The sequence below is a fragment of the Oncorhynchus masou genome, chromosome 33 (genome assembly GCF_036934945.1).
Source record: "Oncorhynchus masou masou isolate Uvic2021 chromosome 33, UVic_Omas_1.1, whole genome shotgun sequence".
Lineage (NCBI taxonomy): Eukaryota > Metazoa > Chordata > Actinopteri > Salmoniformes > Salmonidae > Oncorhynchus > Oncorhynchus masou.
This window is the reverse complement of record NC_088244.1, coordinates 39,010,739-39,035,099: the sequence shown is the minus strand read 5'-3', so window position 1 is coordinate 39,035,099 and position 24,361 is coordinate 39,010,739. Positions and strand designations below refer to the sequence as shown.

The 24,361-nt window shown below is 43.5% G+C and overlaps 1 protein-coding gene across 5 annotated transcripts in view; it reads left to right on the top strand.

Moving 5' to 3' along the window:
• Positions 1-4,392: 4,392 nt before the first annotated feature.
• LOC135528508 (vasopressin V2 receptor-like) overlaps positions 4,393-24,361 on the top strand; it is a 49,358-nt gene continuing 29,389 nt past the window's right edge. For 3 of the 5 annotated variants that reach the window (XR_010453552.1, XM_064957632.1, XM_064957634.1), the window contains exons 1-2: positions 4,393-4,865; positions 5,615-5,655. The gene's annotated coding sequence lies outside the window, so the exon portion shown is untranslated. The remainder of the gene's footprint in view (positions 4,866-5,614; positions 5,656-24,361) is intronic. The other 2 variants (XM_064957633.1, XM_064957635.1) reach the window with 2 other exon arrangements.

Sequence of the window (24,361 nt, the reverse complement as noted above, 5' to 3'; positions counted from 1 at the left end):
AAGCAGTAAATATATAAATAGTAAAGTACAGTACAGTTACCAAAAACAACCATTTAAGTATTTTTACTTAAGTACTTTACACCACTGGTTAATTATAATTCTATGGGTTCCATGTTGGTTGGTTCCTACTCAAGTACAAAGTTGTGGTGGATCTAAAACTGGCACAAGAGCTGCTATATGCTTGGAAAATGGAGCATCAGAGACACCTTCCAGTTTTGATGCTTAGCTCGCCAGCTATATAGGTTGTTGACAGTTGGTTAGCAAACACTTATTCACTCTTTTGTTATAGTGCAGGCCTGGCAATTAATTCACTTGAACTCAACTAGTAAACACACAATGTCAGGACGCGGTTGTAAGCCGTGGTCCACCCTCCTTATCTTCCACAGTGATCAGCCAACCTAAGCCTTACCATTATGGTACTGGACCCGGCTGAGATATGTGGGGGAAGACGAGGCCCCCAGTGTAGAATATGTTGGGGATAACCTTTTGTTTGAGTCTCATTGGATTAATGCCAGTGACATCTATAGTTTCATAGCCTTAGCTAATAGGATAGAACGTGAACTAGCTTTCAAAGCAGAGACGGTTGCATAGATTCCAGGAAGCGGTGCAAAGACAAGTCACAGGATGAGAAGTGGAAGCACTGGCAGGTGGAATCCTCAATGAACATCGGTGAGAAGAACCTTCATCAAAAGATATCGCACCATTCTACCAGCCAGCTGTGAAGCCCGTCGATAAGTATGGGATCTGGTACGGAGTGAGAAAGTACAGGGTGGAGGTGAAGAGGGGAAGGACAGGAAAGCTGTTAAATGTGCCGAATGCAATCGCTTTGGGCATCTACAGTGGTAGGGTTTTCTACACCAGACAGGTAGCTGCTTCATCTGTAACCTTGCATCAAGCCAAAGAATGTACAACCATCAAATGCTGGCTCTGTGGATCCCTTGGCCACAAAGGCAGAGAATATAAAAACACCAGCAAAAATGCACCCTATGTGATACAAATGGCCACTCCTTCTAAGACAGGCAGCTTCCAGTGAAGAATCAGCAGAACAGGAATGCAAACAGAAGGCCGAAGACAAGAAATCTGAGAGAGACCATTACAGTCATCGAGTGAGAGCGCAAAAGAAGAAGACAATTTTCAACTCTTTTCTTCCTGAGAGAGAGGTTAATATGTGTGAACTGTCCTCCAACGTGGACCCAGAAGGAGCCGGAGACACGAGGACAATGAGAGATCACCCCCTGCCGTCCACCCCTTCTGAGATGGCCAGCACGACTGCTCAACCCGGTCAAGTGACGTCACTCCTCACCATCTACAGGTAATGCAAAAAGAAAAGATGTGAAACGTAGCCCTACATAGGATGTCACCCGATATTTATTTTAGGGAGGCCACACCAGTTTAACATCCTGAAGCATAATCTGTGGCTTTTAATTGAAAGACATTTTTAAAAGAACACTAAACCATTTTTAAACGTAGACTCTTGAGTAAAAGGAACGTCTGTGGTGGAACTTTTATCCATAGGGTATACGGTCATTATAGAATGTTATCTTAATACTGTAATAGAAGCTAACGCCCGGGAGGCAAGTTCGAACTAAACTAAAAAGGGAGAAGAAGCATTGAAATGAAATGTGGAAGAGTTGAACAATGTGATATTCTTCTTATTGTGTATTCCATAAAATCAATTCTCAGTCATTTGTGATGTAATGTATTGTATTGATGTTAATCAACTCTTTTGATCCCAAAAACTAGAGAAATATTTTTTTTTTAAACTAGCCTATTGAATATGAAATAAAGATATTTTTTTACACAAAAAAAGTTACAAAATGAGATGTATCTCATGAAAGAGAAAATAATCTTAAGAGTTATGTTTGTAAAGCTGATAAAAAAGTAAATAACATGTCTCCGAAACTGATGCGATTGTCTCCTGATGTGTTTATTGTTAAGTGCATACATGTGTCACGGAGGGGGTCAGTGTGTTGCTAACAGCTTAGCTTCCTCCACTGTTCGACTGCCCCATACTGGGCTAAAACCAGTGATCCTCTGCTTCGTAACAAACGTGACCGCCCTCCTTGACAACGTTCCAACGGGTTGAGCCGCCAAAAAGGTAACAACTGAATGGCTCCATCCGCAACATTTCAAGCTAGCTGTGGAGTGAGTTTATAGTTCATTCCTAACTTCGTTCGACATGCCCATTCACTTTCCATGCGCATAGCCTACACAGATCTGCCTGTGGACTGTTGCACACTGAGTGATGGAGGCGGTGGTTCAATGTGTGTGACTCTGTGTAGTCAAGCATGGTTAAATGTTAAATGAAACGTGTCTCACTCGTTTTCTGTCAAAGTGTTATTACTATTATGGACAATATATTAGTTTCTAGGGAACATTGGAATGGTGGCCGTGTTCCAATGCAGTGCTTGACTGTCTAGTAAAGTGTGGTTGAATGAAACGTGTCTCACTGGTCAAAGTGTTATTATCGTGTCTCAATGGTTTTCTGTCAAAGTGTTATTATTTTCTTAGACACCAGACTACTCACACCCTCCATGTCTGAGTGACCAGGCTTAATCAAATGTTTCCCTCCTGCTTAAACTATCATCACAAGATGCCTCTTTTCCCTCTCAGGGATTTACGCCAGTGCTTGACCGAGACTCATAGCTTTGTTTTTTATGGGCTGCCTGAGGTCATTTCATTAAGTTCTTTGGCCGGAAGCCTTCGTTCGGCCTCCCATACGCTGCTCACGCGCTGCAGTTTCATTTGAATGGATCAGGAGTGGATCAGCGATTGATGCTGCACTGCAGCAATGTGACATATTGGTAACGTCCCAAATGGCACCCTATTTCCTATTTAGTGCACTACTTTTGACCAGGGCCCATAAGGCTCCGGTCAAAAGACAGGATAATCATATTGCATTAACTTATGAGAACCATCGGTAGAACAATGGAATAGTTTGAAGGTGACGGTGGCATGTGAGGATAATCTGGCACTGTTCTAGTTCCATAGCTCTCTGGCTTCAGAGACCCCCTGGGACACTGAGTCTCTACAGACGCGGCGAAGAGGTCAACGGAGCTTGACCCAAACAATGGTAATTCCATGGAAACTTGTGTGGGAAAGATGTCTTGGGGGAAAGATCCTGAATCTCCTCATTGCCCAGCAGAAAAATGTGCCTACATTTAGGCTAGTGTTTATATGTGTATTTCATACTATGTTGAGGTAAAAATCGCTTGCATGGATGTCAACCCCAATACATGTTCATGTCATTGCAGTTGCAGTTTAAAAAGACTGACTACTACCAGTGATTGTTGTATGCTAGCTATGCTGACCAGTTATAGGAGCAGGAGTTAGCAGTCACTTCATCTTAACCTGAAAAAGAACAACTTCTAAATGTTATGCAGTGAAAACCAAATTTTCCAAAATCGGACTTTAGTAACCACATTAAGGGCCTGTTACAACACATCAATCATAACAGATTTGACGATGACCACTTTGTTAGATCAGAGTTGTTGAATGTGCGCAAATACGATTCCGACGTCCTTCTTCTATCCCCCAGTCTGCGTTCCATGGACCTCTTTACCACATCTTTTGGCTCAGGGCCAGCTGAGCCATGCTGCTCTGGTATGGTCAGGCAGAGAAAGACAACACTCCTGGTAAAACCCTCTTTTGTTTGTTTGCTGGTGGCGGTGACATGAAAACAGAGACAGTGTGCACACACAAACACACGCAACAAAGTATGTTTCTAAAACACACCAACACACTCAAACACACACTCACTCACTTTCTCTCTCTCTCTTGTATAGTAAAGTCAAATGTATTTAAAATGCATTTAACAAGGGTCACAAAACTTTACATAATTCAAAACAGGCCCCGATGGTGACCTACCTACCTACATGTGTGTTCAGCCAGGTGGGTTGTGAACATGCTGTTGTTGACAAAGCTGACTCAGCCAATAGTTAGTCATAGACTGTGGTATTCATGACCAACAGGCCACTCCAGGAAACCCCATAAAGAGATCACAGGTTTTACCTGTTAAGTAACAATGTTGTTTACAAAGGAGGAATTAAAGGATGAGCTGGCGTGAAAACAACAGTAAATGCCAATGACTCAGTAATCACATAACAACAACGTAACAACACCTTACTCAGTAAAGTCTATTTTTTCCTATGGTTGGATGTTTCTCCTGTCTCTCTCTCTCTCTCTTCTCCATCCCATAACAACAACACTATAGGCTACATACAGTACAGTCAATCTAGCCTATTACAATGCAGTATCTCTCTCTCTCCAGCTCTCTCTGAGAGTTCATAGGTATGTATAATAACATTGGCTACCCTTCCTTCTGGCTGTTAATTCCTCCTCCCGTTCTAGAGGACAGGCTAGTTTGAGCCAAGAGGAAGGGGAAGGGGGAGGAGAGGGAGGGAGGGTGAGGGGGAAGGAGGGATGGTAAGAGCAGACGGAGCTCAAATTCAGTCCTGTCAGTGAGTAGAGGCACTCAGAAATAGCAGAGAAGAGAGGGAGCACGGAAACACATGGTGAACTAATGGATTACTCTCACAGACTCTTGTGAACTACACAGCAACGACATACCATCAACCACACAACCTGGCAAATACAGTACAGACATACAATATTCACACTGATTTCACTTCAGCCTCATACACTCAACAAGCTCTCTACAAATTTAGATCACACAGACAGTTCTAACACAGGTCTCTTAATCTACATTAGAGTAAATAGACAAACGGATTCTCTGATTCTGACACAAACACAGACACAATGGAAATGCATGGGCTTCAGTGTTGAACTGGAGGACCAAAGATGTGAATTTCAGTGAGGATTCTGACACCTTTGTGAAACATCACTGAAGAGCACCACAAGCAAAAGTAAGTACTGTACTTTACCTTTTAACTCACTTGAGCGTTTGTAGCTAGCTACCTTTTTACTTTTCCTTGTAACATTATGACCAAGTAAAACAACACATTTCACAGCGCCTATCCGGTGTAAACATATGTATTTTTTTTAATCCTCATATGTTACAGTAGCTGTGCATTTGTCTGAGCATGGCAGTTTACAACAATAAATATTCAGTGAGCGTGTGTGTGTGTGTGTGAAGCATGATGACAGGCAAAATGAGATAAGATTATACTAAAAGCTTTGTGATAAACATGCTAGCCTATAGACATTCAGATGCAGAAAGTCAACAAAATTATGCTATATGTACCTAGCCTATATGTCAACACTCTTGCCACACTTGCCACATCTCAGTTTGTTCATTCCTTGTAAACTGACCAATCCAAGGTCAGTAACTGTGTATGTAGGGATTCTTATGGGAGCTCCTGGTCCTGGGAATTGCCACTGCGTTTAGACCAGCCAGTCATCAGTCTAACACATTTTTATGGAAAATAATGAGTCTCTCTCCTTTCCTGAGAAAACCAGAAAGGCCAGCACGCTATATGCTCCGTATTTCACCTTTAATGACAATATTTGACTAATGAAGAACGTTTAAAATGTTTGCATTTAAGGTGATATAAAGAGCATATAGGGTGTGGACCTTTCTGTACTTTTCATTACGTTTTTGTAGGCTGTGGTTATGACTACAACCATTTCTCTCTCCTTCCTTCAACTGCTGTAGCAGGACACGCATGAAGAGGTTGACCATGCACTGACAAAAAGGTGAGAGCCGAGACTGAGGCAGGGAGAAGGGAGAGAAGATTTATACTCATCTTGGTTTTGTTCTTCTCTTCTGGTGTGTTACGTGCCTAGCCTACATTCTGTCACACTGACCAAAACTCTCTTGATGCTAATTAATAGATGTATGAACCCGGATAATTATTCAAATATACACTCATAAAGTATAGATTATACACAGACAAAATCAAAAACTGAGGCTGAATCCATTTAGTCGACTGGTCGATAGTTTGGTCAATAGGCTGTTTGTCGATCGAGATTTCTTAAGTTGAGCAGTTGCAAATTATCCAAAAAAAGTAACATGTCTGATTCGTGCCTGTCTCTGTGGACTAATCCATTACGGAGGCCATGTGGATGGCACAGTCCATCACCCTAAGACATGTGCTACTGAAATTGCAATTGGTTATATCATGTAAGAATAATGGTGCAACACTAATAAATATAATGTTATTTTATAACAAATGCACTACCTCCAGCGCTGTCTATGGTTCTTAAACATAATCTTCAGTGAACCGTTGAATTGGTGCCTTTCCCTATATGTTGCTACGTGCATAATAGCGAAGTTAACCCGCATATTAGTGTTGAGAACAATGCAGCCCCCTGCAGCGGAGTGAGGAGACGAGGAAACAGCTCTTGACAAAATTGTCTAAGAAAATTGAGTAGAGAGGAAACCAACTTAATTAGGTCTATAATCAATAGCCTAACTATTAAACATGCCTGGCTTTATAAATCATCCATATATAATCTACAGAAATAAGACAGATCCTGCCTCTGTTGCTTGTTCGTGTTTGTGTTAAAAGCCTACTGAATCCGGTGAGCACCAAGCCTCACACAACTGCAAAATTTTGGATAAAGCCATTTCACAAATTCGTCTCTTTTTCATCTTTGCAGTGCTGTGATAAAGGCATTACAATTGTTTTTCATTAGAACAGACTCTCTTGATATTATTTATCATTTATTTTGTGTTTACACTGTTACAAACGGGCAGAAAAAATAATATTGTAATCTAACTGCACCTGTTTGTCACACGCAATATGTACGCAGCTCTCCCTCCTATACCCCACTTTTTCTTGATCTCCTTCTTATTATTATTATTACTATTATTATTATGATCATCATTATAATAAGTAATGTCATTATCATTAGTAGGTGTCTTACAGTAATAGCCTTGTATAACCACCATCGAGCTACAGTCCGAAGAGTGTGTCCGGTTTCATCTTAATACCGTAACACACCTATATTTCAATATTTAGGCTACTGTATCAATCAATCATTCATTCATGTCATCACACAGCATACAAGTCATTCATACTTTGTAATGCAATCAAGCATTTTAGTTTTAAAATGAAGTAAAGGAAGCTTTGGATAAGTAGCTCCGTACAGAAAATAAACCGCAATTCATGAATGCATGTAAATGTTTTAGGTCTTTGCTGTAATAAAGGCTTTATATATATTTTCCTCTCGTTATAACAGACTCTCTGATACACTACTAATTAATTTTGTCTTGTTTACACTGTTCCAAATGGTTTTGAAAAAAGTATAATATTGTAATCCAACAGCAGTTGTTTGGCACACAATACTCACTCAACACTTCCTCCTATACCCTCCTTTTTCTGGAGCGCCAGTAATTTCCACAACTAAGTCTAAATTCCACACATCTGACTTCCACATTCCCTCCTGAAAAACCAGAAAACATACACCCGTTTCAAGTTTCTTTTTCACGTCCTCCGGATCCATTTTGCTGTCACATGTTACGGTGTTCGAGTTTGTTATAACCAATTTATAGATGTGTTACGTCCGTCGTTGAATGAGTGAGATCAAAGCGCAGTGTGGAAAGTGTTCATACGAACGTAAAGCTCTGTAGCGCTAAACAGCAACTATACAAAGACAAGATCTCACAAACTAGGGTGGAAAACAGGCTGCCTAAGTATGATTCCCAATCAGAGACAACGATAGACAGCTGCCTCTGATTGGGAACCATACCCGGCCAACAAAGAAATAGAAAACTAGAATGCCCACCCAAATCACACCCTGACCTAACAGAGAAATAAGAAGGCTCTCTAAGATCAGAGCATGACAGTACCCCCCTCCCCAAAGGTGCGGACTCCGGCCGCAAAACCTGACTCTATGAGGGAGGGTCCGGTTGGGCATCTAGCCTTGGTGGCGGCTCCGGTTCAGGGCGTAGACCCCGCTCCGCTTGCTGATCCCTCCGCTTCCGTGGAACCGAACCATGGATCGTCGCTGGAGGCTCCGGACCGTAGATAATCGCCGGAAGAACCAGACTGCCGACCGTCGCCGGAGGCTCCGAACTGCCGACCATCGCAGGAGGAGCCAGGCCGCGGACCGTCTCAAGAGGTTCCGGACCGTGGATCGTCATAGGCGGTTCTGGACCGTGGACCGTCGTAGGAGGTTCCGGACTGTGGACCGTCGTTGGAGGTTCCGGACTGGGAACTGTCACCAGAAGCTCTGGCCTGGGAACTGTCACCGGAAGCTCTGGACTGGGAACTGTCGACGGAAGCTCTGGACTGGGAACTGTCTGGACTGTGGAGGCGCACTGGAGGCCTGATGCGTGGGACCGGTACAGGTGGCACCGGGCTGATGACACACACCTCAGGACGAGTGTGGGGAGGAGGCACAGCACGTACTGGACTGTGGAGGCGCACTGGAGTTCTGGAGCGTAGAGCTGGCACAACCCGTCCTGGCTGGATGCTCACTTTAGCCCGGCAAGTGAGGGGTGCTGGCACAGGACGCACTGGGCTGTGAAGGCGCACTGGAGACACGGTGCGTAGAACCGCATAACATGGTGCCTGAACAGTCACATGGTCTCTAAAGCGAGTACGTGAAGGAGACACAGGATGTACCGGACTGGGGATGCGCACCGGAGGCCAGATGCGCACCTCTCTCCGGAATCGAGCTCCTCACTCGACTCCCTGACCACTCCGTGTGCCCCCCCCCCCCAAATGTTGGGGCCTTCCTCTCTAGCTGCCTCTGCCTGATTCCATGGCAGGGTCTTGTCCCCTGCCATTAACTCCTCCCAGGTCCAGGATGTCCTCTACTCCTGGGCATGCTGCTTGGTCACTTGGTGGTGGGATCTTCTGTTACATCCGTCGTTGAATGAGTGAGACCAAAGCGCAGCGTGGAAAGTGTTCATCGTACTTTATTAAATGAACACCAAAAACCAACAAAATATAAACAAACGTAAAGCTCTGTAGCGCTAAACAGCAACTATACAAAGACAAGATCTCACAAACTAGGGTGGAAAACAGGCTGCCTAAGTATGATTCCCAATCAGAGACAACGATAGACAGCTGCCTCTGATTGGGAACCCTACCCGGCCAACAAAGAAATAGAAAACTAGAATGCCCACCCAAATCACACCCTGACCTAACCAAATAGAGAAATAAAAAGGCTCTCTAAGGTCAGGGCGTGACAAGATGTCATTATGATAGGCTATAGGTCAAGCCCTAATGGTCAAGCCCTATTGGTCACGTGCATGTGATGCAAACATGTTTCACGTAAAGAGGGCAAGAGTTGAGGGAATAGGGAAAGTTTTTCCAAAACAAATAAGGTATTTCGGTAACATACTTTTTTCTCTGAATGAAAAGTTAAGAAACTAAATGGCTGTAATTATGTTGCAGCTTCAGCATGGACAGTGTGGTAAACACTTGCTGTGCTGTGGAGCCTGTTCGATGCAGCAGGGAGGAGAGAGAGACAACGTGTTCCAGTCACACAGGGACTCTTGTCTTCATTTTCTTTTTTTACAGTGTGGCCATCGGACTCCCTCCCGCTTGAGTCATTTGTGTGTCTTAATTATTTAATCAAACAGTGTGCTTAAAGAATCAGACAAGCTCAGGGCATATATTTTATTCAAACACATCGGGTGTTTATATATGGAAAAATGCACGTTTCAACATTTTGATTAATCGATTGGTCGAAATTACAGATGACTTCTCTGTCGACCAAAATAAAAACAAATTGTTGGGGACAGCTTAATCAAAAATGGCTTTCCATATCTTTCATCTAAATAATAATACAACATTGAAATTTTCCAACATAAAATTGCATTTATGTTGATGACCATCCTTATGAATGGTTGTTTATTATTAAAGAGATTCTCCGGTACTTTTGTATACAAAAAGTGGTCCACGAAAATTGCTTACTATGTCACATTATGTGTATACAGTGCCTTTGGAAAGTATTCAGACCCCTTGACATTTTCCACATTTTGTTAGGTTTCAGCCTTATTCAAAAAAAATATTTAAAAAACATTTTCTCACCAATCTACACACAAGGACAAAGCAAAAATGTTTTGGTTTCTTGGTTGCTAAGTTATATACAAATAAATATCACATTTATATAAGTATTCAGACCCTTTACTGAGAACTTAGTTGGTGCACATTTGGCAGCAATTACAGCCTTGAGTCTTCTTGGGTATGACGCTACAAGCTTGGCACACCTGTATTTGGAGAGTTTCTCCCATTCTTCTCTGCAGATCCTTAAGCTCTGTCAGGTTGGATAGGGAGCGTTGCTGCAGCTATTTTCAGGTCTCTCCAGAGATGTTCGATCGGGTTCGGCCGGCTGGGCCACTCAAGGACTTTGAGACTTGACCCAAAGTCACTCCTGCATTGTCTTGGCTGTGTGCTTAGGGTCGTTGTCCTGTTGGAAGGTGAATCTTCGCCCCAGTCTGGGGTCCTGATGGCTCTGAAACAGGCTTTCATCAAGGATCTCTCTGTACTTTGCTCCATAGATCTTTGCCTGAATCCTGACGAGTCTCCCAGTCCCTGCCGCTGGAAAACACCCCCACAGCATGATGCTGCCACCACCATGCTTCACTGTAGGGATGGTGCCAGGTTTCCTCCAGATGTGACGCTTGGCTTTCAGTCCAACAAGTTCAATCTTGGTTCCATCAAACCAGGGAATCTTGTTGCTCATGGTCTGAGAGTCTTTAGGTGCCTTTCGGCAAACTCAAATCGGGCTGTCATGTGCCTTTTACAGAGAAGTGGCTTCCGTCTGGCTCCTCTACAATGAAGGCCTGATTGGTGGAGTGCTGCAGAGATTGTTGTCCTTCTGGAAGGTTCTCCGATCTCCACAGAGGAACTCTAGAGCTATGTCAGACCATCGGATCTTCGTCACCTCCCAGACCAAGGCCTTCTCCCCCGATTGCTCAGTTTGGCCGGGCGGCCAGCTCTAGGAAGAGTCTTGGTGGTTACAAACTTCTTCCATTTAAGAATGTTGGAGGTCACTGTGTTCTTGGGGACCTTCAATGCTGCAGAAATGTTTTGGTACCCTTCCCCAGATCTGTGCCTCGACACAATTCTGTCTCGGAGCCCTACGGACAATCCCTTCGACCTCATGGCATGGTCTTTTCTCTGACATACACTGTCAATTGTGGGACCTTATATAGACCGGTGTGTGCCTTTCCAAATCATGTCCAATCAATTGAATTTACAACAGGTGGACTCCAATCAAGTCCTAGAAAAATCACAAGGATGATCAATGGAAACAGGAAGCACCACTTCACTTTGTCATTATGGGGTATCGTGCGTAGATTGATTAGATGTTTTATTTATTTAATCTATTTTAGAATAAGGCTGTACCAAAATGTGGAAAAAGTCAAGGGGTCTGAATAATTTCCGAATTAAATTTGGGTGTCTGTGGATCCGGAGACACAGAGAACCAAAAATTCATGACAACAAACATTATAGAAATGAGGACAGTGAAAAATCATTGTTTAGCCCCTTTGAATCCACAGTGTTACTCTTGGTGAAATTTGGACGTGTTCTATGTTTACAAAGCACCTTCCTCCCTGTGCTTTGTAGAACACGTCCAAATTTCACAAACATTGTGCTATAAATTGCCTTTTACCTAGAAACATACAATATTATTATTACAATTTTGTTTTATATTGTTGTGTCTCAATGGCCCACTTGGCTATAAATAGGAGCTACTGTAAGTGCAATGGTCAGGTCACTCTGAGGAAGATGTCAGCTTGACATTGAAACGTCAGTCACCTGTTTGCATCCTGTACAATGGATTAAAGTGAGCAAAAATACATACATTTCTGCCTTTTTTTGTTGTGCTCCAACTCCTTTTTACCTCAAATTAGTTTTTCTTGGTAAGCCATTATCATGATTTTTGTCATTGTTGTTGAGCACACCTCTTTTCCTTTGTTTTCTGAAGCGCGAAGGCCAACCTGAACTCACACCGTTAAATGATTTAACAATTGAAACAATTTTTTTGATGTGAACAGTTTGTGAAACTTTTTTGCCATTACACTCATAAGCTCCCATGAGCTTCCCAAACAGAAGCTTGACCTTGACTGGCAATCAGACTCCAGAACCCTTTATAAGCTACTTTGCAGAATGTTACTTTTGTATTAATTAAACAATACCCACTATTTCCGGTGCAGCCGGAGGTTTTCTCTTGGTGCCTTCAGGAGTTGCCGAAGTTGACCATAAACAATGACCACAGAATTACCAGAAAGGCTTTAAATTCTATATGTCCTCCTATTTAACCGATTACAAAAGTATGTATACTTAACGATATTAGCCAACTAGCTAGCTGGGCTAGCTCAGTACTTGCCAGCAGCGTTAGCCAGCTCGCTAAACTTGTAAACAAAACAACCAAAGTGAACTTACTACCTGGTGATCTAAGCACAGTTGTGTCAGTGAGGAGATTGGTTCTCAGTTGGCTAAAACATAGCATCCAAACACACCATATTTCAGCTTGCACAAACCCTGTGATATCAGCAGGGGTGTAAACTAAAGTACCAGTACTTAAAGATGCACTCCAGGATCTTAAGCACAACTATATCATACGAATTGAACCCAAAAAGGACGTAAAGTATCATACAAAAGGGATGACATAGTACACAATTTGATGACATAGTACACAAAAAAACGGAGACCACTTTTGGCTCATGAGAACCAATTTTAAAACAACTGGCTGAAATAATACAAAAGTTTGAGAGTAAAAATTCTTTAAAGTACTAATTAAGTGGTATTTTGGGGTATCTGTACCTTACTTTACTACTTTTACTTTTACTCCACTACAGTTCTAAAGAAAATAATGTAATTTTTGCTTAAAACATTTTCCCAAAAGTGCTCATTACATGTTGAATGCTTAGCATGACAGGAAAATCGTCCAATTCACACCCTTATCAAGGGAACATCCCTGGTCGTCCCTACTCCCTCTGACCTGGCGGAATCACTAAACAGATGCTGTGTTTGTAAATTATGTTGGAGTGTTGGAGGCTATCCATAAAAATGTTTTTTTTGTATTGTACCATCTGGTTTGCTTAATATAAGGAATGTGAAATTATTTCTACTTTTACTTCAGTGATTTTCTATTAAGGTGTCTTGAATTTTCTACTCATGTATGACAATTGGGTACTTTTTCGACCACTGGCTATCGGTACATTATAATTAAAGTAGGTACCCCTCAATATACACTTCATTATAACTAGACAAATCCTGTATAACACCTAGTAATAACATTGTACTTATGCAGATATGTGGTGTACTAGTGTATTTATTCTCCCACTTGGATCTCGCATCCACAAGGTTTAAATTGAGGGCCAGGTTGTCAGAATGGGTAATGTACTGTAAAGGTACACATTAGTTACAAGTAACTAGCTAAAACATGAATAACAACTAGTAATTACATTGTACTTAGGCAAACATTACATGTGCTTTCAAATAGTGTCTTATTCCTTATCTGGGATTAATACCAATTACATGTTGTTATCACATTTTATATAACGGGTGGGTCGAATCCTAAATGCTGATTGGTTAAAACCACATTCCAGCCAGTGTCTATTCAACAAGTTACTACCGGCTAAATCTATGATGCTAAAATGCCTATTTACTCTGTTCAATCTCACTGCACAATCCACTGTCTCATCAGCCCAACCAGGCAATTTATAAACTTGATCCCCACAAGACATTATCTCACATTCTTTTAGACTTCAACAGCGGAGATTTGTATGAACCTTGCTGTCTGTCTCTCTGACATTTGCAACATTGTTTAAATATTAAAATTCTATCTCCAGTTGTCCCATAGTATTGACCATGTCTGGAATCTGGATGAGACAGACAGGCAGCGTTTCTCAGCCAGTCGAAATCATGAATCAGCTGGCATCATTTTTATGGATATATACAAAGAAATACCAATACAAAAAAGGGAAATTGAACTTCAGTTTGAAGTGATTATGTTAGCTGTGTTGTTGGCTAGCTCCTCTGAACAACAGTGTCCTGACGAGTGTGTACATTGTCTATGCCAGGCAAAATCGCACATCATTAGCTCATTGTTATGGATGTATCCAATTAAATGTCAATAGAAAACATCTTAAACAAATGCAAATGCAGCTACTTTGCTGCAATTTTTGACGGGACTGTAAGTTTGCCGTAGTTGGCTAGCTAGCAAGCAAGATATAAGAACGTTGCCAGCCAGTATGGCAATGGAATATTTAGAACAAAAGACTGTCGCGTCCATATATACTAAACAAAAAGTCTGCAACTGGGTCACGTCTCTGGCAATGCTAGATTTGTGTCGGGACTATATCTTTTGGAAGGATGAAATAGTATGAGTAAATTCATAAAAATCAAGTTTTTAATAAAAGTATGTCAAACATTATTTGAATATGTTGGCAAAGTGATAATGTCCTCGAAGCTGGTGTTTAGAGGATATATTGGCATGGGTGTTGTTCATTAAGGGCCGGCAAACTGTGCCTGAAGTAACTATGAGTCGTTACGTTAACTACAATACTTGTTGTAGTGTAATTACACATGTAATTAAAAGGAAGTGTTACCAAATGTAGTTATTTTCCAGTTTTCGGTTCTGTTCCCTGAACCGGTTCCAAACCTTGCTTATGTGTTCTATGTTCTGTGTTCATTTATGGATATAAGGCAGAGGTCTAAACAAACATAGGCTAATGTGATATTACTTGGGCAAATTTCTCCCCATATAATTTACTTGACATTTTTTTATGTTGTTTTTGACGTCAACAAAAACAAGTAACTTGCATGACCTTGTAAGGTTCTTATTTTTCAGAGTAAATAACTCACAGCCACTAGAGAAGCTTAAACCAAGTTTAAGAGGGTCAGTTTCCTGGCACGTGCAGTAGGACAGTATAATAGCCCTATTGGTTAATGATATATTACAAAAACAACAGTCAATAGAGCTGTGAACAAAGCTGTATCGGTTTCAACTAGGACCCTCTCTTCAGCAAGCAGGGACAGTAAGACCACGCTTGAATGAAGTTCATTTCATTTCAATTCCGTCAATTCAGGAAGTAAACTGAAATTCCAATTCTCACCAATGGTTCTCTATGACAACAACTTGGAATTGGAATTTCAGTTTACTTTGTAAATTGACTCAAATATAAATGGATTTGAGCCCAACCCAACAACCCTGTCTGCAAGGCCAGATGAGTTCGCCCCCCCTGGCCTGGATGGTGTATTGTAGACCTAGAGAGATGTCTGTAAGTCTGTCAGTGCCAACCTTCATTGACTATGGCTCAAGGCGAGAACCCTCATTGCAAAGTCAAGCAGCAAGTGTGTCATTGCAATGCAGGTCAATGAGGTGTGGTCGGCCCATTAATATTTTAATAGGTTTTTTGGCAAGGTACGCTATTGTAGGACAAAGTGTTCAGGTTACATAGAGATAGAGGGGAACCTCAGGCTACTTCATATACACCCTTCAAAAAAAGGTTTCCATAGGGGTTCTTCGGCTGTCCCCATAGGAGGCCCCTAGTGGGTTCCATATTGAATCCTCAGTGGAAAGGGTTCAAGAAGGAACCCAAACGGGTTCTACCTGGAACCCTAAAGGGTTCTTCAAAGGGTACTCCTATGGGGACAGCAGAAGAACCCTTTAAGGTTCTAGAGAGTACTTTTTTTCCCAATGACGGAATGTTCATTTAACTTTAAATCGGCCGGACAATGTTAGAAAAGGTAATACAACTCAAAATGTGAGTGAGTAGTCGGGGTTCTGATTAGTTTGTGTGGGAGAGTTGAAGTATAAGTGTGCAGCTAGAGGACAACTGCAATCTATAATGTTAATTATGTTCCCATGTGTTTCAGAACAGAATACTGATCAAAGGCTCTAGAAGTGTAGGGCACCCATAGAGTGTTTCAGCAGCTTCATCTTCCTGCCTCGGCTGAAACATGTGTTATTGATTGGTATATAAATAAAGTCTTGACAATATGGAGCGAGCTGAACAGAGCAGTATACAGCAGACGACTCCACTTCAACACTGCTTGGTTCACAGTACAATATGGCGTAAGACATAGCGCTCACCCACACACGGTTGAGTCATTTCATGCATTATTGCGTTTGGTGTAACATAGAGGCAGGGTTGCACAAGAAGAGGATTTTTTTATTTTTGAGAACAGTGTGTGTGTGGGGGGAAGAGAGAGAAACAGACAGACAGACAGACAAAAAACAAGAGAGAGAGATGGAGACAGAGATGGTCAGGCAGAGTACACAGAGAGAGAGGCGTGAAAGTTTAGAGAATATTTCCAAGAATCCCTGTGTAGCTCAACTGTTAGCTGCTCTCTGATTGCTTCTATGACTCTCATTGCTGCCTGCTTGCTCTGCCAACCAGTGTGTGTGTGTGTGTATGTGTGTGTGTGTTTCCGTGCACGTATGTATGTGTTTCCGTGCATGTGTGTGCGTTTTTCCATGCGTGTGTGTGTTTCCGTGCGTGTGTGTGTGTTTCCGTGCGTGTGTACCTGCGTGTTTGTGAACAGGCGGCATTTTGATCCAAGTCTCACAGCACATTTGTTCCAGTGAGCCTGATATGACGGATTGACACTCCAAAACGTGTGAGCAGGAGAAAGAGAGAAAGAAATAGAGAGAGAAAGAAAGGGGGAGTGGGGAACAGAGGAGGTGTCTATGAAGGGGTGAAGTGGGACAGGAAAATGGATGGTTCCACACTCATTTAACTCTGCAGAAGGAAAGAAGGAGGGAGGGATCAGGTCCATTCGTTTTAATCAGGGTAAAAGCTTTAAGGTACAGAAGGCCGAGTGGAAGTTACAGGCGGAGGGAGTCTTTGGCTGGACCATGGTCCATCTCGCAAAATATGACAGAACAATTTGTACTTTGCGAGAAGATTGTGAATGGGAGTGCTTGCTTTCTGGCAGTGAGGTTTGCAGAGAATGGGTTGTATGACTCGCACCACTCTGTGTGTGCATGTGCGTGTGTAGTGCAGTGCGTGTCATCCCATTATTCATCAGTATATGAATGTGTGCAAATCATGCTTATCGTGTATTTTGGATGCACCTTCAATTATGTAAATGAGAATGGAAGTTCTGGAACACGGAACATGGTGGAAATCCTATAATGTCCGCAGGGTGCTCTCAAGAACTCGAGAACCAGGGAATAATTTTGGGGGAAACTTTTTTCGGGAAACTGCGGTAAACCGACATCTTGGTATTCGCTCAAGGGATGATGTCTAGCAGTGATGACTAAACAGTACTAATAGAGGAGGAGAGGGCAGAAGATGCTTAGTCAGCCTTGGAGGAGACCCCATTTTACACGTGTGACTTTACAGATTGATAAGATCTAACAGCGATGACTAAGCAGTACGTGTTAGGAAGGAGTTTCGTCCACCGGCTTTGTCTTAGCCTGAGGACGAGGTTTAGAAGGAGGAGAGCACTGAGGACTTTTTATGGAGGAGGATGAGGAGGAAGAGTAGAAAGGGAGAGTACTGAAGATGCTTTATCAGCCCGGGAGACCTCACACACACATTTGATCAAATTTTAATTAAAGTAATTACCAATTACCAGCCGTAAAGTCATCCTCATCATAACCACGTCTTGAAGTTAGTAATCACCACCACCACAGATGGGTGTTTGTTATTGGACAAATCCAGCCAGTACCTTCTGTTTTCTTCAGTTTGGTGCCTGATGGGGTGGCAGCAGGGTAGCCTAGTGGTTAGAGCATTGGGCTAGTAACTGGAAGGTTGTAAGTTCAAATCCCCAAGCTGACAAGGTACAAATCTGCCATTCTGCCCCTGAACAAGGCAGATAACCCACTGTACCTAAGCCATCATTGAAAGTAAGAATTGCCTAGTAAAATAAAGGTAAAATAAAAAATGACCCTGGACTAGAGAAGAATGTGAGCTGTTCCTGGTTCAGTCTCTAGGTTAGTTAACATCATTACCACATTTCTACCGTGGCCCAGTGTAGTCGATCCATCAAGAAACCTTCCTATGGAGGGTGATTCAGTCTAGGGATGTGACAAAAAAACAAACATTTACATTTAAACAACCATTTTTTTAAATAATTTAAATGTTTAAACAATAAGAACAAAATAATAAAATGACATGTGAATTCTTAATGCAGTTATGGGGCTGTGTATGACCACTAGGTGGCAATACCGTTCTACTTCAGGCTACCAGAAGGCATCTCCTCAAGGCTACCTTACTGCTGTCCACCACCCACTCAGCAACGATGGTAGTTAATGTCATTTTTAGTCTCTCTGCTGTGTCCCTCTACTCCATGTTCTCAGTTGTCAGTACATGGAACTTCACGTCCCACTTCTCATCAGTGTGACGACTTGTTGCAGTGATGTATGGCAGCATGTTCATAGTCATCCCACAATATTGTTAACACCCCATATGGGTGATTGAGAGCTTGCGCTTTGTACTTGCAGAGCAATCATTGTACAAACCAGACCATCACAGTTTTTCAAAATGGCATCTTGTCATCTATAGTTCTAAATATGCCATCAGCCACTGAAGCCGACATCCTTTACCAGTGACAATGGCTGCATATCAACTGCAATCATTTCTGTAATCGGCACTTCTTTAGCATGAAGATTCCTATCTAATGTTTGTAGTTGGGGGCCTACGCTGCTGCTAGCAACAGTTAGGTATTTGTTTATAAAATAAAAAAATGAGTTGCTACGCAACTTCCTTCACCAGTTCGTGTTTGTATACCTGGATGACATCCTCATCTTCCACATGTCCATGGTTGAACAAGTCCAACATGTACGCCAGGTCCTTCAAAGACTCCTCTCTCACCACTTGTATGTGAGAAGTGTGAGTTTCACATTCCTCCGATCTCTTTCCTGGGGTACATTGTGTCTCAAGGCTGTGTACGGATGGACTCCCAAAAGGTAGAAGCAGTGGTCAACTGGCCGCGGCCCAGCACTGTCAAGCAAGTCTAGCGTGTTTTGGGTTTTGCTAACTTCTACCGGAGACTTTAGTTCTGTGGCTGTGCCAATGACAGCGCTCACCAAGGGCATGTAAGGCTGGGCATGTAAGCTGGACCTCGGCTGCTGAGAGGGCGTTCCAGGACCAGAATCTTTTTTTTCTGCAACCATTCTAGTTCATGAAGATCCTTCTCTTCCCTTCGTGGTAGAGGTGGATGCCTCTGACGTTGACGTGGGTGCGGTTCTGTCTCAGCTAAAGACCAAAAGCTTTACGCCTGTGTCTTCTTCTCCAGACGTCTCACTCCAGCGGAGAGGAACTATGATGTCGGCAATCGGGAGCTGCTTGCAGTCAAACTGGCTTCGGAGGAGTGGCGGCCCTGGTTGGAGGGTTCGGAACATCCTTTTACGGTTTAGACGGACCACAAGAACCTGGCCTACATCCAGGAGGATGCCCCAATCTCCGACAGGCTTGTTGGGCTCTTTTCTTCACTCGGTTCAGATTCATGTTATCTTACCACCCGGGTTCTAAGAACGTGAAGCCGGATGCCCTGTCTCGCCAGTTCCCCAGCTACAGTGAGGATCGGCCAGTTGGATCCATCATCCCCAAGTCGCTCATCCTCGTGCCGGTGTCCTGGGGTATAGAGACTGTAGTGAGGGAGGTGCAAGATAGGGAGGCAGTTCCCGACGGCTGTCCTTCTAACAGACTTTTTGTTCCTCTTGGGGCACGGTCCAAGGTACAGTGGGCTCACTCATCACGTCTCACCTCTCATCCGGGAGGGCAGCAAACGCTAGAGTTTTTGAGGAGGAGGTTTTGGTGGCCCTCGGCGGAGATGGACACTCGGACCTTCGTGGATCCCTGTCTGACACGCGCCCGGAATAAGACTCCTAGTCAGCAGCCTCTGGTTGCTTCTTCATCTGCTGCCAACACCTTCTCGACCCTGGTCTCATCTCTCTATGGATTCCATCACAGGTTCCATCCTCAGAAGGCCACACTGTCATCCTGGTCATTGTGGACCGCTTTTCCAAGACGGCACATTTCATTCCGCTGCTTAAGCTTCCATCTGCCCGTGAGACTGCTCAGCTAGTCATTCAGCATGTTTTCCGCCTTCACAGACTTCCTCTGGACATCGTCTCCGACCGGGGCCCCAGTTTGCCTCCAGATTCTGGAGGGCGTTCTGTAACCTTTTGGGGTCATCAGCCAGTTTGACTGAGGGCTATCACCCTCAGTCCAACGGCCAAGCAGGTGAACCAGGATCTGGAGACCGCCTTACAGTGCTGTGTGTCTGCCAACCCCGCCACTTGGAGTCAGCATCTTCCCTCGGTGGAGTACGCACACAACACTCTCCAGTGTTCCTCCACCGGCCTGTCACCATTCCAGGTGCTGTACGGATACCAGCCTCCTCTGCTTCCAGATCAGAAGATAGAAGTGGCGGTTCTATCCGCTGAACGTCCCATCTCTCGTTGCCGCCAGACCTGGAAAAGGGCTCGGTCAGCGATACTGAGGTTCTCTGCTCGAGCTCAACGACAGGCCAACCGTCATCGCCGTTCTCACCTTCTCCTGCGTCCAGGCCAGATGGTCTGGTTGTCTCCTAGGGATCTGCCCCTACACATGGAATGTAAGAAGTTGGCACCCCGGTATGTTGGGCCATTCAAGGTTCTACGGTGCATCAATCCAGTGGCCTATTGCCTTCATCTTCCCCGATCCATGAGGATTCATCCCAACTTCCACATCGCCAGACTCAAGCCTGTGGTGTTCAGTTCTGGTTCCGGCCACTTGGCCTCCACATCCGCCTCGCATGATAGTGGGACAGCCAGCCTACACTGTGTGACACATCCTTTCTAGTCATCAGTTCCGGCGTGGGACTCAGTATCTCGCGGCCCGGGAGGGTTACGGTCCTGAGGAGTGATCCTGGATCCTGGATCCCGGCTTGGGACATTCTGGATCCTGGACTCATTCGGGAGTTCGCCTCTCTGCTACCCCTAGTGGAATGTCAGGAGCCATTCCTTGAGTGGGGGGGTCCTGTCACAGGTTATGTTTATTTGATTGTTGTTCCCTTGGGTTACCGCTGGAGGACGCCCTTGCCTTGTGTTCTAGTTTCCAGGTTACCCTAATTATTACTTATTGGTTTCACCTGGTTTTGATTACCTTCAAATATTTAGGTTCCTCAGTTGCTTGTATCTGTGCTTTGGTCTTATATTTTGCTTAGTGCACTCTTGTGCTTTTGCCTTGTTTTTGTCAAGACTAAGTAAAGAGCTGAATTTACCTTTACTTCTGCTTGCTGTGTTTCTCTGCGACTAGGTTCAAGCTCGTACAAGCATCGCTGTAACAGTTAGTGGTAGTTTTGTGATAACTTCACTGTGATTTGAATTTTGCGGCGAAAAAAACAACACAAAAGAATCTTTGTTTTTCAGTTAGGGATTTCTTTCTAAATGTTAATGATCCCAATTTAATTTAAACATTTAAACATTCACACCTCTAATTCAGTCCGTTTTATTGGTCACAGTGAGCACTGATTGAGTGAGAGAGAGAGTGAAAGAAAGAGAGAGGGGGGGGGACTCGGAAATCAAATGTCTACCGTTTGCAGATGATCTGGTGCTTCTGTACCCAGCCAAGGATGGCCTACAGCAGCATCTAGATCTTCTACACAGATTCTGTCAGACCTGGTCCCTGACAGTAAATCTCAGTAAGACTCAAATAATGGTGTTCCAAAAAAGGTATGGTTGCCAGGATAACAAATAGAAATTCTATCTAGACATTATTGCCCTAAAACATACAAAGAATTATACCTACCTCGGATTAAACATCAACGCCACAGGTAACTACCACAAGGCTGTGAACGATCTAAGGGCCTTCTATGCCATCAAATGGAACATAAAACTTGACATCAGAATCTAGCTAAAAAATACTTCAAACCGTTATAGAACCCATTGCCCTCTATGGTTGCGAGGTCTGAGGTCCACTCACCAACAAGAATTCACAAAATGGGACAAGGGACAAACAGCTAATCGAGACTGCATGCAGAATTCTGCAAAAATATACTGTGTGTACAACACAAAACCCACACATTCCACCACATGCGATGCAAACACATTCCACCACAAAGCTCTCACCTACAGAGAGATTAACCTTGAGAAGAGTCCCCACAGCCAGCTGACTCTGGGGCTCTGTTCACAAACACAAACAGACCCCAACAGAGCCCTAGGACAGCAACACAATTAAACCCAACCAAATATTGAGAAAGCTCAATTATGACTATTTGACACACTGGAAATAATAAACCAAAACACAGAACAAATTGGAATGCTATCAAAGCAAAATTAAATAACATTTTATTTGTCAAATGCTGCGAATACAACAGGTGTAGACTTTACCACGAAATGCTTATTTTTTCGAGCCCTTTCCCAACAATGCAGAGTAAAAATTTTAAAAAAGGAAAAAGTTACAATGAAGAGACTACACTGAGTGTACAAAATATTAGGAACACCGTCCCAATACTGCGTTGCAACCCATTTTGCACTCAGAACAGCCTCAATTCGTCAGGGAATGGATTCCACAAGGTGTCGAAAGCGTTCCACAGGGATGCATGTTGACTCCAATGCTTCCCACAGTAGTTTCAAGTTGGCTGGATATCCTTTGGGTGGTGGACCATTCTTTATACACACAGGAAATGGTTGAGCATGAAAAACCCAGCAGCATTACAGTTCTTGACACACTCAAACCGGTCTGCCTGGCACCTACCCCGCTTAAAGGGCAATTTAATCTTTTGTCTTGCCCATTCACACTCTAAATGGCACATTTACACATTCCATGTCTCAATTGTCTCCAGGCTTAAAAATCCTTCTTTAAAGGTTCTCCTTCCCTTCATCTACACAGATTAAAGTGGATTTAACAAGTGTATCAATAAGGGATCATATTTTCACCTGGATTCACCTGGTTAGTCTACGTAATGGAAAGACCAGTTCCTAATGTTGTGTCCAATCAGTGTATAACAGTATACAAGGGGTATCAGTACCGAGTCAATGTGCAGGGGTACGAGGTAGTTGAAGTAATTGAGGTAATGTACATGCAGGTAGGGGTAAAAATGACAAGGCAATCAGGATAGATAATAAACAGAGTACCAGCAGCGTATGCGAAGAGTGTGAAAGTGTGCCTATGTGTGTGTGTGTGTGTATGTGGCATAAATATGCATGTGTGTCAGTGTAATATGTGTGAGTGTGTTGGTAGTATCCAGTGAGTGTGCATAGAGCCGGTGCAAGAGAGTCAGTGCAAATAAAAATGGGCTCAATGCAACTAAAAAGGGTAGCGATTGATTAACTGTTCAGCAGTCATGGCTTGGGGGTAGAAACTGTTCAAGAGCCTTTTGGTCCCAGACTTGACACTCTGGTACCGCTTGCTGTGTGATAGCAGAGAGAACAGTCTAAGTTGGGTGGCTGGAGTCTTTGACAATAAATAGGGACTTCCTCTGACACCACCAGGTATAGTAGTCCACAATGATGTACTGGGCCGTACACACTATCCTCTGCAGCGCCTTATGGTCAGATGGAAATAATTTGCCATGCCAGGCGGTGATGCAGGCAGCCAAGATGCTCTCAAGAGTGAAGCTGTAGAACTTTTCAGCCTCCTGGGGGGGAGGAGTTATTTTCACGCCCTCTTCACGTGTGTTTGGACCATGATAAGTCCTTAGAAATGTGGACACAGAGGAACTTAAAGCTCTTGACCCACCCCATGACAGCCCTGTCAATGTGAATGGGGGCGTGCTCGGCCCTCCATTTCCTGTAGTCCACAATTAGCTCCTTCGTCTTGCTGATGTTGAGAGAGAGGTTTATGTCCTGGCAGCACACTGCCAGGTCTCTGACCTCCTCCCTATAGGCTGTCTCATCGTCGTTGGTGATGAGGCCTACCACCGTTCTGTAGTCGGCAAAATTAATGATGGTGTTGGATTCATGCGGGCCACGCAGTTGTGGGTAAACATGGAGTACAGGAGGGGACTACGCATGCACCCCTGAGAAACCCCTGTGTTGAAGGTCAGTGTACGCTGAGCTGTAGTTAACGAACAGCATTCTCAAGTATGTGCTCCTTTTGTCCAGGTGGGAAAGGGCAGTGTTGAGTGCAGTAGAGATTGCATCATCTGTGGATCTGTTGGGCGGTATGCGAATTGGAGTGGGTCCAGGGTGTCTGGGTGATGGTATTGATGTAGGCCATGACCAGCCTTTCAAAGCATTTTATGGCTACAGGACGGCTCATTATAATGGTTGGAACAGAGTGAATGGAAACCATGTGTTTGATTTATTTGGTACTATTCCACTAATTCTGCTCCAGTCATTACCACGAGCCTGTCCTCCCCAATTAAGGTGCCACTGACCTCCTGCGCTACAGATGTGAGTGCAACGGGACAATAGACATTTAGACAGGTTACCTTGGCGTTCTTGTGCACAGGGACTATGTTAGTCTGCTTGAAACAAGTAGGTATTACAGACTGGGTAAGGGAGAGGTTAAAAATATCAGTGAAAACATTTGGTAAGCGCATGCTCTGAG